This window comes from Leuciscus leuciscus (assembly GCF_965113295.1).
Source record: "Leuciscus leuciscus genome assembly, chromosome: 24".
Lineage (NCBI taxonomy): Eukaryota > Metazoa > Chordata > Actinopteri > Cypriniformes > Leuciscidae > Leuciscus > Leuciscus leuciscus.
The window spans coordinates 9,308,059-9,322,175 of NC_138723.1; the positions used below are offsets into that span (position 1 = coordinate 9,308,059).

The window sequence follows — 14,117 nt, forward strand, 5'->3', positions numbered from 1 at the left end:
GGCACGGTTCGGTTCGCTTTAGCTCGGTTGCTTTTCCACTGCAGTTAGTACCGCTTCAAAGTGGGTGGGACTGATCGTTATACAAGTTGCCGTCTCTACTGCCATGACATCATCATATTAAATGCGAATTTTTCATTCCGTGTTTCCCCATCCGCTCCTCGACAACCAACGAGAGGAACGTCTGCACCTCGTCCACTGACCACGATTCAGCCATTTCTTTTTTTTAAGTTTATACTCTTTTTTTGAAGCAAATACTTTTAAAACAGGCGCTACAGTGTTGGCTGTTGTCTACTGGCTATTTAAATCTAGCGGGTTTAGTGTCTCGTGTTGTAAATACAATGACGCTGGTAGTGATGATTCTGTCTGACCAATCAGTGATCTGCAGTGTTTTCACGTCACATTTTAGTATCAGTACGGTACGCTTGGAACCTCAACAGAGGTGGTACCATTTAAAGCGAGCCGAAGCGAGCCGTACCGTACCGTACCATGCAGTGGAAATGCGTCATAAGTGAGCCGTACGAACCGAGCCGTACCGTACCATGCAGTGGAAAAGTGCCATTACTCACCTTACCCGAACCCTAACTTACTACACTCTACTAACACTGTAATGAGAGTTAGTTGACATGTAGCTGCAAAGTTACTTATAGTTAGTAGAATGTCTAAAGTGGACCATCAAAACAAAGTGTAACCAAATGAAGTACAGTGTAGATGGACGCCTCCATCCGGTGTGATTATGGTGGCGTCATGGGCAGAGGGGTCAGACAGCAGTGAGACCGGTGGGCTGGAGGGCGGCTATGTTTAGCTTCCAGACACACGGCGGGTCCTGAGGATAATGGAGGAGATAGGCACACGTCTGAGAGAGTGTGTTAGCGGGATTACAGTCAATTCCCCCTGATGCTCATCTGGGAATTCGGATGAGTCTGGGAACGTTGAGGGAGCATTGCGTGCAGGTTATGATGGAGAAAATCTATCAGTTGCTAATATGGCACAACATGCTCACAGACAGGCACGAACGCAAGCTTCCTTCTGTTTGCCGTGAGCGTTTGACTGATGGGAATTCATTTGTTTATTTCTTTTCTCTGGCACAGACACTTGAAAGAGGCATATGATGAGAGCTTGAGAGAGTAGCAGAGGGTAGAAGAGGAAGAGAAGGAGTGTGTGAAAGGGAAAAATGAGAAGAATCCCATTTGAATGAAAATCATATTCAAATCCAGGGTGAGGAATGAGCTGCAAAAGCGAGCGGCCTTGAGGGTTTTGCATAATGGTCGCCAAAGCTAACGTTACAAAGCTGCTCTGCTGGAGTAAACAAATGCTGAAAGAGACTTAATACTGAGGTGCAAGTGTAAGACCTGTCTTACCAGTGTGATCGTGAAACCTGACAAACAAGCTGTTTTCTCATCTGAAGCGTGCAGTATATTTTGGATTCGTGCCTCGCTCACTTAAAGCATGTCTACTGCCGTTTCTCCATCATCGTCAGTAGAGGATAGGCACATGCCATTCTAAATATGGGGGTAATTAGCGCGTTTAAACAAGGCAAGCAAGTCGCACAAATAAAGCTAGCCGATTAAAGGGCCAGCCACATTAAAAGTGGATTATCTTGCGTATGTAAATATCCATGCTCATTTTCTTCAAAGTGTAAGGGATCCAAAGCCAGAGCTGCCATTAGGGAGCTCAGGTGTGTGTGTGTGTGTGTGTGTGTGTGTGTGTGTGTGTGTGTGTGTGTGTGTGTGTGTGTGTGTGTGTGTGTGTGTGTGTGTGTGTGTGTGTGTGTGTGTGTGTGTGTGTGTGTGTGTGTGTGTGTGTGTGTGTGTGTGTGGCCAGGCTGGGGATAAAAGAGTGTTGAGATATTGCTTTGGCATGAGATTACAAGAAATCATTCTCACTTTTCAATAGAGCAAATGTTGATTGAAAGAACGAGTGCTGTCCAAATACTGAAAATAACCCCAAACATAATTAACTAAATGGGGACATGCCATAGACAAGTGTTGATAAAAAAATGTTAAAAAAATTAATTAGGTGAATCTCACAAAACCTGTCAACTTGTTTAGAAAAATAAATAATATTTAGCATAATGCAAATTAACTCTATTTTAGCACCATTAATATTTTCTTCACTGCCAGTTTTTTAATGACACAGTTTAATTGTGTGTAAATAAATATAATTTTGTGTATTCATTATAAAGTATTCATAATATATATTCATTTTATATATTTTTTTATTAAAATATAATATTACATTTTTTTGCATCACAATCATTTAATGAGAATCACATGGAATATAAAGATATTACGGTAAAACTTTTGAGGGAAAATATGCTTAATTTCTCATGAAAATAAATTATATTTAATACAATAATAACAATAATAGTATAAATAATAAATAATAAAATAAATGAAAATAATTTCACAGTTTAAAATGGAAAGCAATTTATAGCAATTGATTAAAACCAGTTATAGACTAACCCTAACTCAAACCATTCCTTTAAAAGAAAATGTTTTGTGTGTATTCAAATATGCCACGTCAAAACGTGACATTCCCCTTTTGGCGCAAATGATGACAAACGCCATTGGATCAAATGTGCCTGGCCTGTTTAAATATGCACAAGTACAAGATTTGAAAGTTACAGCCTGAGGGGAATATTTTCTATGAATAACAGCTTGAATATCAGTCTGTTCCTTACACAAAGATTTCATTTAAGAAAACTCAATAAGTATTGAATCAATTTACACTTTAAAGGGATAGTTCGGCTAAAAATGATATTAAACCCATGATTTACTCACCCTCAAGCCGTTCGAGATGCATATGTCAATCATTTTTCAGACTAACACATTTTCAGTTATTTTAGAAAATGTCTTAGATCTTTCAGTGGTTATAATGTCAAGTTATGGGGTCCACCTCCTTCAAGTCCCAAAAATGTGCATGCATCCTTCACAAAAGTAATCCATCCGGCTCCAGGGGGATAAACGAAGGCCTTCTGAGGGTAATCCGTGCGGTTTTGTCGTAAAAATATACATATTTAAAACTTTATAAATGAAAATAACTGGCTTCCGGCAACGGTCGGCGCGCGTTCACGGGAGATGGATGCCGACGTAGGACGTAGCGTAGGAAAGCCTTTAAGGGGTTTGTCACCAGAAATTTTTGGTCTAATTTTGCACGGCTAGGTTAAACACCCACGCACAAACACACAGTGTCAAATGTTCCACACCAAAGGTGCCAATTGTCTCTTGTCTTCTTTTCTCATTTCCATTCTGGCTCCCTGTCACTGGATAATACCTGCAGTTGGCCCCAGAGGGCCACAGGATTCACTCCTCATTTGAGCAGCCACACAAAACACAAACACTCACCAGAACTCAATTAGAGCAGGTCTCTACACAGAAAACCTGTGAAGCAACCAGAGATCTAAGGGAATATAGCAGAAGTGAACATGTGAATCATGGAGCACTTATATAATCCCTATATGAAACACCCCCTTGAGTGCAAATCATTGTTGCTCTTGATTCCTTGATGTGAAATAGGTATTCATGTACGTCACATATATGCACACGTGGGTGGAGGGCGATTGCTTCCCATATATAGAATATTCTGCTGTATTCTGTTGAAACCTTGAGAAATTACCAACAGAATGGCACCAAGTGAGCAATCATTGTCTCACACTCATGTCATTCCAACCCTGTATTACTTAGTAATAGGACTATATTTGGTTCTGGCGTTCTACATCCACCATGTCATGTGACCTACGGCATCAGTTGAGATCACAGGTCCTCTCCCGGGGCCTCATGGGATAGTAAAGTGTCCATCATGTGCACTTCAGAATCTCGACGGAAATAGTAGGTCATCCGGGTACTTTACGCCCACTGTTTGATGAAAATGAATTCAGACACACTACTCGGCTCACACACTGTTACTATAGTATTGGAGGAGGCATAGTCGAAACGCAGGGTCAGTGATTTTTGTCTATACAGTGAAAGTCAATGGGATCCAATCTTGTTTTGGACCCCATTGACTTTCATTGTATGAACAAAAACAGTTCTTCAAAATTCTTTCTTTTCTGTTCCACAGAAGAAAGCAAGTCAAACATGTTTTTAATGGCATTAGGGTGAGTAAATGGCAATTTAATTTGAAATTTAATTTGAAAAATGTAATGAATTATCCCTTTAAATGGAGATATGACATCATGAACCTCAGCAAGTACTTCTTCTTTTAAAGTGCTGACAATGCAAACACAACTTGGTGGACCGATAAAAAAACGTGCATCATGAAAATTGTGCCGAAGCCAGACAATCAGATCTGAAGATTTCAGTCAGCTCTTGGCATGATGTGTGTAAAAGGCATCAGACAAAGACAGTCGGTGAACTGTCGGCGGGCGGCTCGTAGGCGTCCCATCTGAAGGTGAAGCTATAGGTGGAACGTAATGTGACCTGTGAGTGTGTGTCTGTGTATCTGGAAGAGAATTGTTCGATGAGAGTCTGGTGTGTATCTGGCGGACGGATATTCACAGACGGCAAGATTAAATGCTCTTCTGTATGCTAACAGCTAAGCGCTGTGATTCATGCCACTATACCAGGGCACATGCAATTCAAGTTTGGGGTTTACACACACTCACAGCCTGATTTGTGCTCTCAACAGCTTCACTGAGGTTTAAGATAATTGGTTTGTGTGAAGATGTCATCTCATTACAGTAAAGTGGTTGTGCAGTGTGGTTGTATAAATTGGTTTGAGAAAGATCATGAATTAAATTGAACAGAAACGGTTTGTATTTATGGTTGCTAATGGATGAAGAGTAACGTGTGGTTAACGTCTGAGGGAAAAATAAAAGAGAAATGGTGGTTCACCACTGGCCACATGTTGCCCTCAGCACATTAAATATTTGACTGGCAAAGTAACAGTACAGCTCTAATAACGAGTTTCTCCACCTTTAATGCACATGATGAGGCTGTTTTTAGTGCTATAAGAGGGTGCTAGGGGGTCTGTCAAAAATAGGTCACTGTGATTTTGCCAAGACGTTCCTGGATCAACATTCCTGTCTGAAAATTTAGTTCTAACCCCATCCCAACCCCTCAACCTAACCATAACCATAACATCTTCCAGAAATAAGAGTGAAATGAAAGGTGAATAGCACTGATGTAGAAGCACCTAACCTTGACATAAACTGTGAACTCCCTCAAATCTGATTGGTTGATTGAAATGTTGTTACAGGATCAACAAAGATGTTGATCCAGAAACATGTTGTACTTGGTGAAATCAGATTCACCTCAAAAATATAATAGAGAAAAAAATGACAAATGTGTTTTAACTATAAGAATATAAAAACCCAAATATGAATTTAGCTTTAATAATAGCTTTATTATTAAATAATATATTATTATTATAAAAATATTTGTCATAATAATCTTTCATTAAAATTAAAGGCTATAAAACTGGCTATAAAATGTCTTTCCTTTTTTTTTCAGCCTTTCCCCTTCCAACTCTTCGCTCCATTCTGTTGTAATGCCCACTTTTCACAATCCATTAAATTCCCTGGGGATAAAAATCAATCTGTCTAACTTTTTATTGAATATTCTTTTTGAATATTTGGTTTTAATTAGAAATATGTCACATTATTGATGTAAAATGACACATTTCACTTGTGTTTCAGTGTTTGGCTTTATTTTCTTTGGGTGAAGAGTAGATTATGTGTCGTCCACTCTGAAAATTGAGTTTGTTTGTGAAACTAAAGTAATGGGCTTTTTGTTGTGCGTTTTTTTTTATTGTCTTATTTCCGGCATGTATGTCAGATCAAAATCACTTTCTCTCTCTCTCACTCGCCCTCCCCCATCCTCTTCCTCTTTCCTGTTTACTCATCCTTTGAAGTGATAGAGTGTGGGCTTGAGGGCCGAAGTGACTCCTGAGAGAAAGACAGCAATAGAGGATGAAAAAGAGAAGATGAAAGGATCTTTTGGTCTTGTAGAATAGGGGAGATGTGAAGGGGGGGTTTGGCGGTGGTCTTACATTTTTGTTCCTCGACAGTTGAGGGTAAGATAAGCCAAAGGGGGTCAAGGAAATACTGACATGCTCAGGAAAAATCTCTGTCAAACTATGAGCTCCTCAGTCCCATCAATCCAGAACTTCCTGCTGGAAACAGATTCAAACTTTCTCATTATTATACGCCACTAACTTATCCACAATTTTCAGTAACGTTGTAGCAGCTCAGTAGCAAGTTAAATTTTGAACAATGGTATAAAGGTACTGTTTATAATATATCATAAATATAGAAAATAGTAGTTAGCTACTTTTTGTGAGTATGATGTAGTTTAACGTTGCACATTCTTTCCAGGTCTGTTTGTTTCCTCACCTGAACAGAAACTCACCCCTTTAGCAAAATCTGGCCCAACAGGAAAGTCCAGACCACAGTGGATGCCTTCTGGTGTTGTTGTTTTTTCCCTTTATTCTGCCCAAGAAACTAAAATCCAAAAATTAAAGGCATTCCTCTAGCACAAACTGTAGAGCATGGCACTATAGCAACAACAAGGTCATGGGTTCGTTTCCCAGGGAATGCATGAGCTGATCAAATGCAATGTAAAGTCGCTTTGGATAAAGGTGTCTGCCAAATGCATACATTTCAATGTAAATTCCTAGAGTTTGGTGAAAACATGTATCCAATATAGCAGAAATGTTGAAAATATATAAACATATAATATGTACATTACCGTTCAAAGGTTTTAATGTTTTTGAAAGAACACTGTAAAAAATGTCTAACCTCTCCAAGTCAAAATTTTCTAGTGACTGGTCACATCTAAATTTTTTAATTGGCCCAAGTGCAATTCTTGTTGCAATAGTCTGTTAACATTGGCTCAATGAGAAATAATACGTCAGACTAATTGAAAAAATTAGATGTTACCAGTCATTAGAAATTTTTGACTTCGGGATGTAATTTTTTTTTTACAGTGAAGTGTCTTCTGCTCACCAAGGCTGTATTTACTTGATGAAAAATACAGTAAAAACAGTAATATTGTGAAATATTATTGCAATTTAACTGTTTTTTAAATATATTATATATTCTATTCTATTGAATATATATATTATATTTGAATATACATTAAAATGTAATTTATTCCTGTGATCAAAGCTGAATTTTCAGCATCATTACTCCAGTCTTCAGTGTCACATGATCCTTCAGAAATCATTCTAATATGATGATTTGATGCTCAAGACACATTTCTGATTATCAATGCTGAAAACAGTTATTAATAAAAAATTTAATAAAAATCTTACTGACCCCAGACTATTGTACAGTAGTGTATTTATTTCATTCAATCCCATTTTTTTGTTAAATCTAAATAATAACATGGCAAGCTAACGTCAAAATATTGATAGCCTCAGCCCCAGACGTCATGTCCATGATCCTTCAGAAATCACACACTCAGATGTCATGCCCATCGAGTTTTGGTTTTGGTCAGAACATCTGATGCATATGGCACACTTAACTGGAAACACTTCCGGCTTTTCGAAGTCATCATCTGATTGGATGAATTCTATAGGATTTCCATGAGATGTGTGTGTCGCGTTCTTTAATTGTCCGCCTGGAAACAAATCCGCCTTGAAGGCAAACCCCCTCATGGAAGAAGAAAGCCATTGTGTTTAAATGTGACAATGAGCGCTTATCATGATCAACTAAATGTTGGATTTTCATCAAAAGAAAAGTAGTTTGCATAGAGTTTTCCAAATCAGAGGTTCAATTCCCTGTTATGATGCTGCCTGTGAAAGCGGCTGCCTATGTAAACAGTAGACAACAAGGTGGCTCAGTAAGATTTAGAACATAGTGAACATGGGAACATGGGATTGGTCAGTTTGAGATGTCACTCAAATAGGGTCATTGACATTGATAGACAATAGGGAGGAGCTAATGAGAATGTTCTGAAATATAATGTCTGTGTTAGAATGAAAGAGATGTGAGAAGATCTGAGCTCTCAACTCGTTTTTATCCATTAATGGTGACAGATGTTCATTATGAAGGTTTACTCAATAACCAGACTGTTTATAAGGAAGTTGACAGGTGTGTTTGTTTGTGTGTGTGTTTGTAAATGTTTGAACAGGAATGAAGAAGAGCATAAAGAATAAAGAGACAGAGAGAGAGAAAGGAGAATTAAATAAGAAAACACAGACAAAGCCGGTATCCAAAAATAAACGTCTCATCTAACACCCACACACAGGAACGCATGCACCAAATAACCCACTAAAAACAGACCCGTTTCTCTTTCCATTGGTCTTACCACCCTATAAGACAAGAGATTCATCAATCATGTCGAGACAAAGTAGTGTCCGTTTACTGCTGACAGCTGACACTGTGTATCAGACCTGTTGAATTGGGAAGGTTGTTGACATTGTGCATCTGCTGGAAATTAAAAACAGAGACTGATGAGGGGATCAGACGAGTGTTGTTGTTTTCTCACGCACACAGTCTGTCTGTGCTGCCCAGTGGACCTTCGCTCCCCCTCGTCCATGTCTCCATCTCAACGCTCCACCACCTGCTGGGCTCGTCGGCACCTCTCCGCTGCTGGTGCCCGCAGCCCGTGCCACGCTGGCCACTACCATCTGCTGAACGTCAGCATGACTCCTGCCGCCCTGGCACAGAGTGGATGGCCAGGTGGTGCTTGTGCCACCCCTCCCCCAACACCCTTTCTTTCTTATTACAAGAATACAGATATGGTTACGGGATTGTCATAAAAGTCACCTTAAACTTGTTTACACTTCTCTTTGAGCATATGTATAACTAAAGTATGTTAAAGTCATAACGAAATCAAAATGTACCCTTTTAACTTTTGTATCACACGTTCCTGGTCTTCTTCCAACTAAATGTTTGTCACTGTAACCTTTCATGGAAATGTCATAACTTCTCCTCTGAAATTACTTTCTTTTCAGATGACATCACCAAGGCCACTTCAGTTTAAACCAATGTGTGCTGCTGATGTTTCAGGAGGAGAGCGGCCTGCAAACACATTAGGTTCTGGCTCGAACACCACAATCCAATCAATTCCTAAAGGATAAAAGTTCCGCTCTATACATGTCTTGTTGGATCTCCTGTTTCATGTGGAAATATGTCGCATTATGGAAGTAAAATGAGTTGCAAACATGTGACTTGAATTTATAATTGCATTGCTGTCAAGTTTGAATGAAGAAGCTGGAAATGTCCAAGGCCCTGTTTACACCTGGTATTAAGATGCGTTTTGGTCGATCGAAGTAGATGAGATAGACACGTTGGTGTTAACACATGGCATTTTAATCCGTCTCCTTTGTCCCATTTCAACCACTTCTGTCTGATTTCTTTGAAGGAACGGTCTATGAGGGTCTATCGTCTTAACTTGGGTCTCCAGCTGACAGTTTAAATCCCGTTTGACTATCGCGCTTCCCATAATTTTTACATATTAGGTCAGTAGGCAGAGAAAAGACGTTATTTTGAGGCTGTTCGAATGCATTCGACCACATGAGCGTTCACACTTCGAATGCAATCCGGTCGAATGAGTTTTCGACTACCTCTGGAAGTGGTCGAAAGTGGACAAGCTCAAAACGTTTTAGACCCCGTTTATACCTGTATTTAGCCTCGTCCACTTGTGATCCGATAGACCAAAACACATCTTAACACCAGATGTAAACAGAGACACACTAATACCCTGCAGGAAAATCCAGCTGAAACTAGCTTAAGGTCAGGCGTTGTCATTGATGATCACTAGCAGGTCCAGTCTAGTTGATTCAGCTGATCAGCTGGACTTTTGCCTGGAGGACCTGGTGGTTAATCATAGTCAAGTTGATCATGGCTGGTAGACCATCTTTGACAAACCAAAAAAATAAATAAAAATCCTTAAAGGGTTAGTTCACTAAATATGTGTTCCACAGAAGAAAGAAAATCAAATGGATCATTTGACATACATGAATAAATGATGACTGAATTTTGATTTTTTGGTCAACCAGTACTTTCTGATCTGTGTTTCCCAGTGGGGTAAGCTGTATGAACATCCGATTTGTCCATTTAATTTGTGGATGTGCTGCTGCTTCTGTTCAGGTAAAGAAGTTGTTGCCACCTGTATATTGACTTGATTCCTCTTAGATACGTCTTCCAGCTAGTTCCCTGGTTGTTTTCACACTCTCAGCTCTGAAATGGCCACCTGTCATTAAGGTCAGGGGCCTGCAACCCAGCTGTCAGCCTTACCCCTTACTCAGTCTTTCTATCTCTCTCATTCATCTCCTCCTCTGAAGGTCTAACATCACCAGTACTTCCAGGCCCCTGGGGGCCAGTCATCTGGAATGGCTCTAACACAACTGGAAAATTGGCAAGTTTGGCTAGACCATCGACTGAACTGAAAAAGACCCTTATGTGAAAACCCTCTTAGTGCTTTTACTTGAACTGGTGTCAGCAGGGGGGCAGGAAGTGCACTAGCACCCATAGCTTTCAAATCCTATCCTGCTCAAGAAGGACAGATAAAAGCTAACTCCTGAGGTCGGTGTTGAATGTCAGGCTTGTTGTGATACGATTGAAGAGAGAAGCGGTCATACTGAGAGAAAGAGAAAGAGGTTGGGAAGGGGAGGTAGGGGGATGGAGAGAGTGCTGGCCATCTGTGCCGCTTTTGTCCTGCTGTGTTTCAGGTAGGGGTGAGAGGGAGACTGTATGTTCTGGGTTTGGCAGGTCAGGATGGAAGCCCCATAGGGGACAGACAACCCAATTGTCAGTCTTGGGCATCCAGTCATGTACGTGTGGTGGAGAGAGCAGCACTGCCATTCACATATGAATGCAGACATGAACACACACAATCACATGACTTGCAAAGTAACCAGTTGATTGGATCTTGAACGCTTCCTTGTGGGGAACTGTTCAACTTCGAAAAGGTAACTGGACTTTTATATTGTACAAGTCCTGCAGCCACAATGCCAAGGTGTGGGTGGTTGCCAGAGCATTGCTATGCAATTTCTGGGGTGCCCATGGTATTCGCTAGGGCATGCAAGAATGGTTCATGTCAAACCCCAAGTCTCTATTCCTGGTCTCTAGATATGGGTCTGGTCCCTTCTGCTATGCAAGTCTATCAGACTTTTTCTTACTTTTGTCCACCTGATTGTTAGTCCGATCATTTCAAAATGTAATTTGAGATATCATACATGTCTGTAGCACAAACATCTGAGAAGAGTTACAATGTGAAGTTCAATACTCAGAGTAGGCTGCACGATTTCAGATTTTTCACTACGCGGGTATCAGATATATATTGCAATATCTATTGAAATCTTGAAAGAAATGTTTTAATAATGCTATCTGTCAAATAGAAATAAAAAAGTAATTAAATTAGTTTATTGTAATATATGGAGTGATAAAGGCTATGTCGATTGGTAATGCATTATAATAAATATACATTATCCCCGAGATGTCTTGAATTAACACAGAAAACCATTATACTGTTGCAATGGTGTGTTCATTTTCTTCATGTTTAATAAGTCAAAATGTCTCTATCTGCATTTTATTCAGCTACAGCGATCACTGTATGTCTTTGCCCATATTAGGGATTTCCTGGAACGTCATAAGTTTTATTACTCATGAGTCTCACTTGTGGACTTTCTGCACAAAGTCACCAAGGTCAGGCAAGATGACGAAATCCTAAGAAATCATGCGCATTAAGTTGTACAAAACAAAAATGCAGTCGTACGTTTTTGTTTAAGCCGAGATGTACAATATATTCCGATTTCGTCTTGTCATACAAATTATTTTAAGTTGACATGAGAATATGAGGCGGAACCAATGAAAGATCATTCAGATGCTGATGCACATTGTTTGTAATATTCGTGGGGTGATTATTTAGCTGATTCTATATTATCCAAAGCGGCTTACAAGAGACACAATTTGCATGGGTTACTAGTACCAATTTTTTATCACTAAGCTACCAGCAACAACATCAACCAATCAGATAGGGATTTAAAAAAGGAAAATCTGGATGATAGGAATGTTGTTCCAGGAGCATATGATACTTGGCAAAATCTTTATGATACTTATCATATTTTCATCATTCCGTCTTTGTGGACGGATAGTTACATTGTGAATACATTGTGATGCTCTGAGTCAGTTTAAAAGCAGTTTTGGCACTGCAGAGGGAGGATCTGGTGTAATATCTAATTATAATATTGCAGGCTGAAGCTCACTAATGTATGCAAAAACATGCATATTTATTAGATTATGCCACCTCTTATATAGATGACTGGGGACATTATGTTGTTCTAGGGGAGGGGTGTCTGTTTAATAAAGAGTTGTATTAATGTTTAATTTTATTTCATGAAATCCAGCTGTGTACGTTTATGATGGAACAGAAAAGAGTATTTGTCCTTTCAGGACAGTATGCCCTGTTGTTCTGGTGTGTAAGCAGAGACACTTAGTTTCACACAAACACACCCTTAAAATGAACAGGAATTTAAACACTGAGCTGTGTGTGTGTGTGTGTGTGTGTGTGTAGACTGTGTTCCTAGCATGTTGTTCTACAGGAGAGACCAGACTTATGTGTTCGGCCTTGCTTTGAAACTGCCGTAGAGGTGTTTCTCTGAAAGACTCCTCTGAGAGCCGGAGTATTCTGCATTCCTCGTGGCCTTGGCTTCCGTACTACAACAATCACAGCACTGAATTACTGTCACTGCACACATACCTGTTTTCATACCCTTGATTGGATTATACAGTTCAGCTCTGCGTGGAACAGATTCATGCGCTTGTCTGGGAGCTGATTGATAAACATTGAAGTCACATTGTATCTCGTCAATCAGACTCACCTTGCTGGATTGTTATATAGCTATTTGACAAGATGTGCTATATTATATATGACCAGCAACAAAAGAAGAATCTGAGACCAATCTGAGGAGGCTGCGAGAAGATGATGGTGTCTTATAAATCACAAATGTATTTTATATTTCAGTCAATTATTTCAAAAGTGGTGAAGATAAATACATGGTGTTTCAAATTACATTACAAGATTAAAGGTGTTTCAAATCTATCTATCTATCTATCTATCTATCTATCTATCTATCTATCTATCTATCTATCTATCTATCTATCTATCTATCTATCTATCTATCTATCTATCTATCTATCTATCTATCTATCTATCTATCTATCTATCTAAACATATTTTACCTCAGGTTATCTCTGCATTCTTTGTGCATTCTTTGAGTAAGCTCTGTGATTACTAATCATGCACTGACAATATCTGATAAAAATAGGTGCAATGACAAAATGGTCTGGGCTCTTCCAATTTGGATATTTTCCAGAACACAAGTCACAGATAAACTTAGCCTCGAGACTTAATAATTCGAAAGATAACACTGTAAGGCAGTCAGATGTTTCGCCAGGTGAAACAGTGTAACACTGTATCAGTTATTGCAGAGCAGCAGCCCTCCAATTAGAGCACGCGCATATCATGACGTGAACGCGCCCGTGGTCCAAATACTTGAGACAGTTGGAAAGCAGAAAGAGAGAGACAGCCGGAGAAAGAAACACTTGACTGGAGGTATATCGGTCCAGCGGGGGATTACAGCCAACGAGACCACGGTAATTCATCTCGTTCAGGACGCTTTAAGACCCTACCATGCCGATAGAAACACGCATATGGTTTTAAAGCGTATCGTGTTGTTGCGATGACTGTTTCATGTGTTCATGAAGGACATCATCTGTGTCTATCCGCATATGTGCTGCTGTTATTAGTTAATGTACAGTATCTGCGGATCCAAGCACATCTATTCGTAGTTTTACCTGCAAATGCCTTCGTATCTTTCTTTGATGCTTTCAGGCAAGGCAGTGCATTCGCTTCTCGGACGATGGGTTTTGTATCGGCTTTCAAATGGATGAATTACATGCACGCGCGCGCATTTAACTTCACCTCGCGCTTTCAATGCTGCATTTGGGTATATTGAGGTTGTGCTGGTGCATCTGCTGTAGTTGAATAATTGATTAGGCTGTATCTGGGGCTGGAGGAGAGAAACAAACACTGGCTTGTTATGTGAGACTATTTTAATTGAGGCGAAGGAATCAGTCGCTTCGCCAATATAAACTTTGGTTGTTCATTTGCGTAGCCCAATTTTGCTGTGAGCGTGCCATCAAGTGTGCGAAGAGATGGTTTGTTTGC

The 14,117-nt window shown here is 39.7% G+C and overlaps 1 protein-coding gene across 1 annotated transcript in view; it reads left to right on the forward strand.

Annotated features, from left to right (window-relative positions):
- Positions 1 to 13,405: 13,405 nt before the first annotated feature.
- strbp (spermatid perinuclear RNA binding protein) overlaps positions 13,406 to 14,117 on the forward strand; it is a 101,640-nt gene continuing 100,928 nt past the window's right edge. The window contains exon 1 of the mRNA XM_082158798.1: positions 13,406 to 13,543. The gene's annotated coding sequence lies outside the window, so the exon portion shown is untranslated. The remainder of the gene's footprint in view (positions 13,544 to 14,117) is intronic.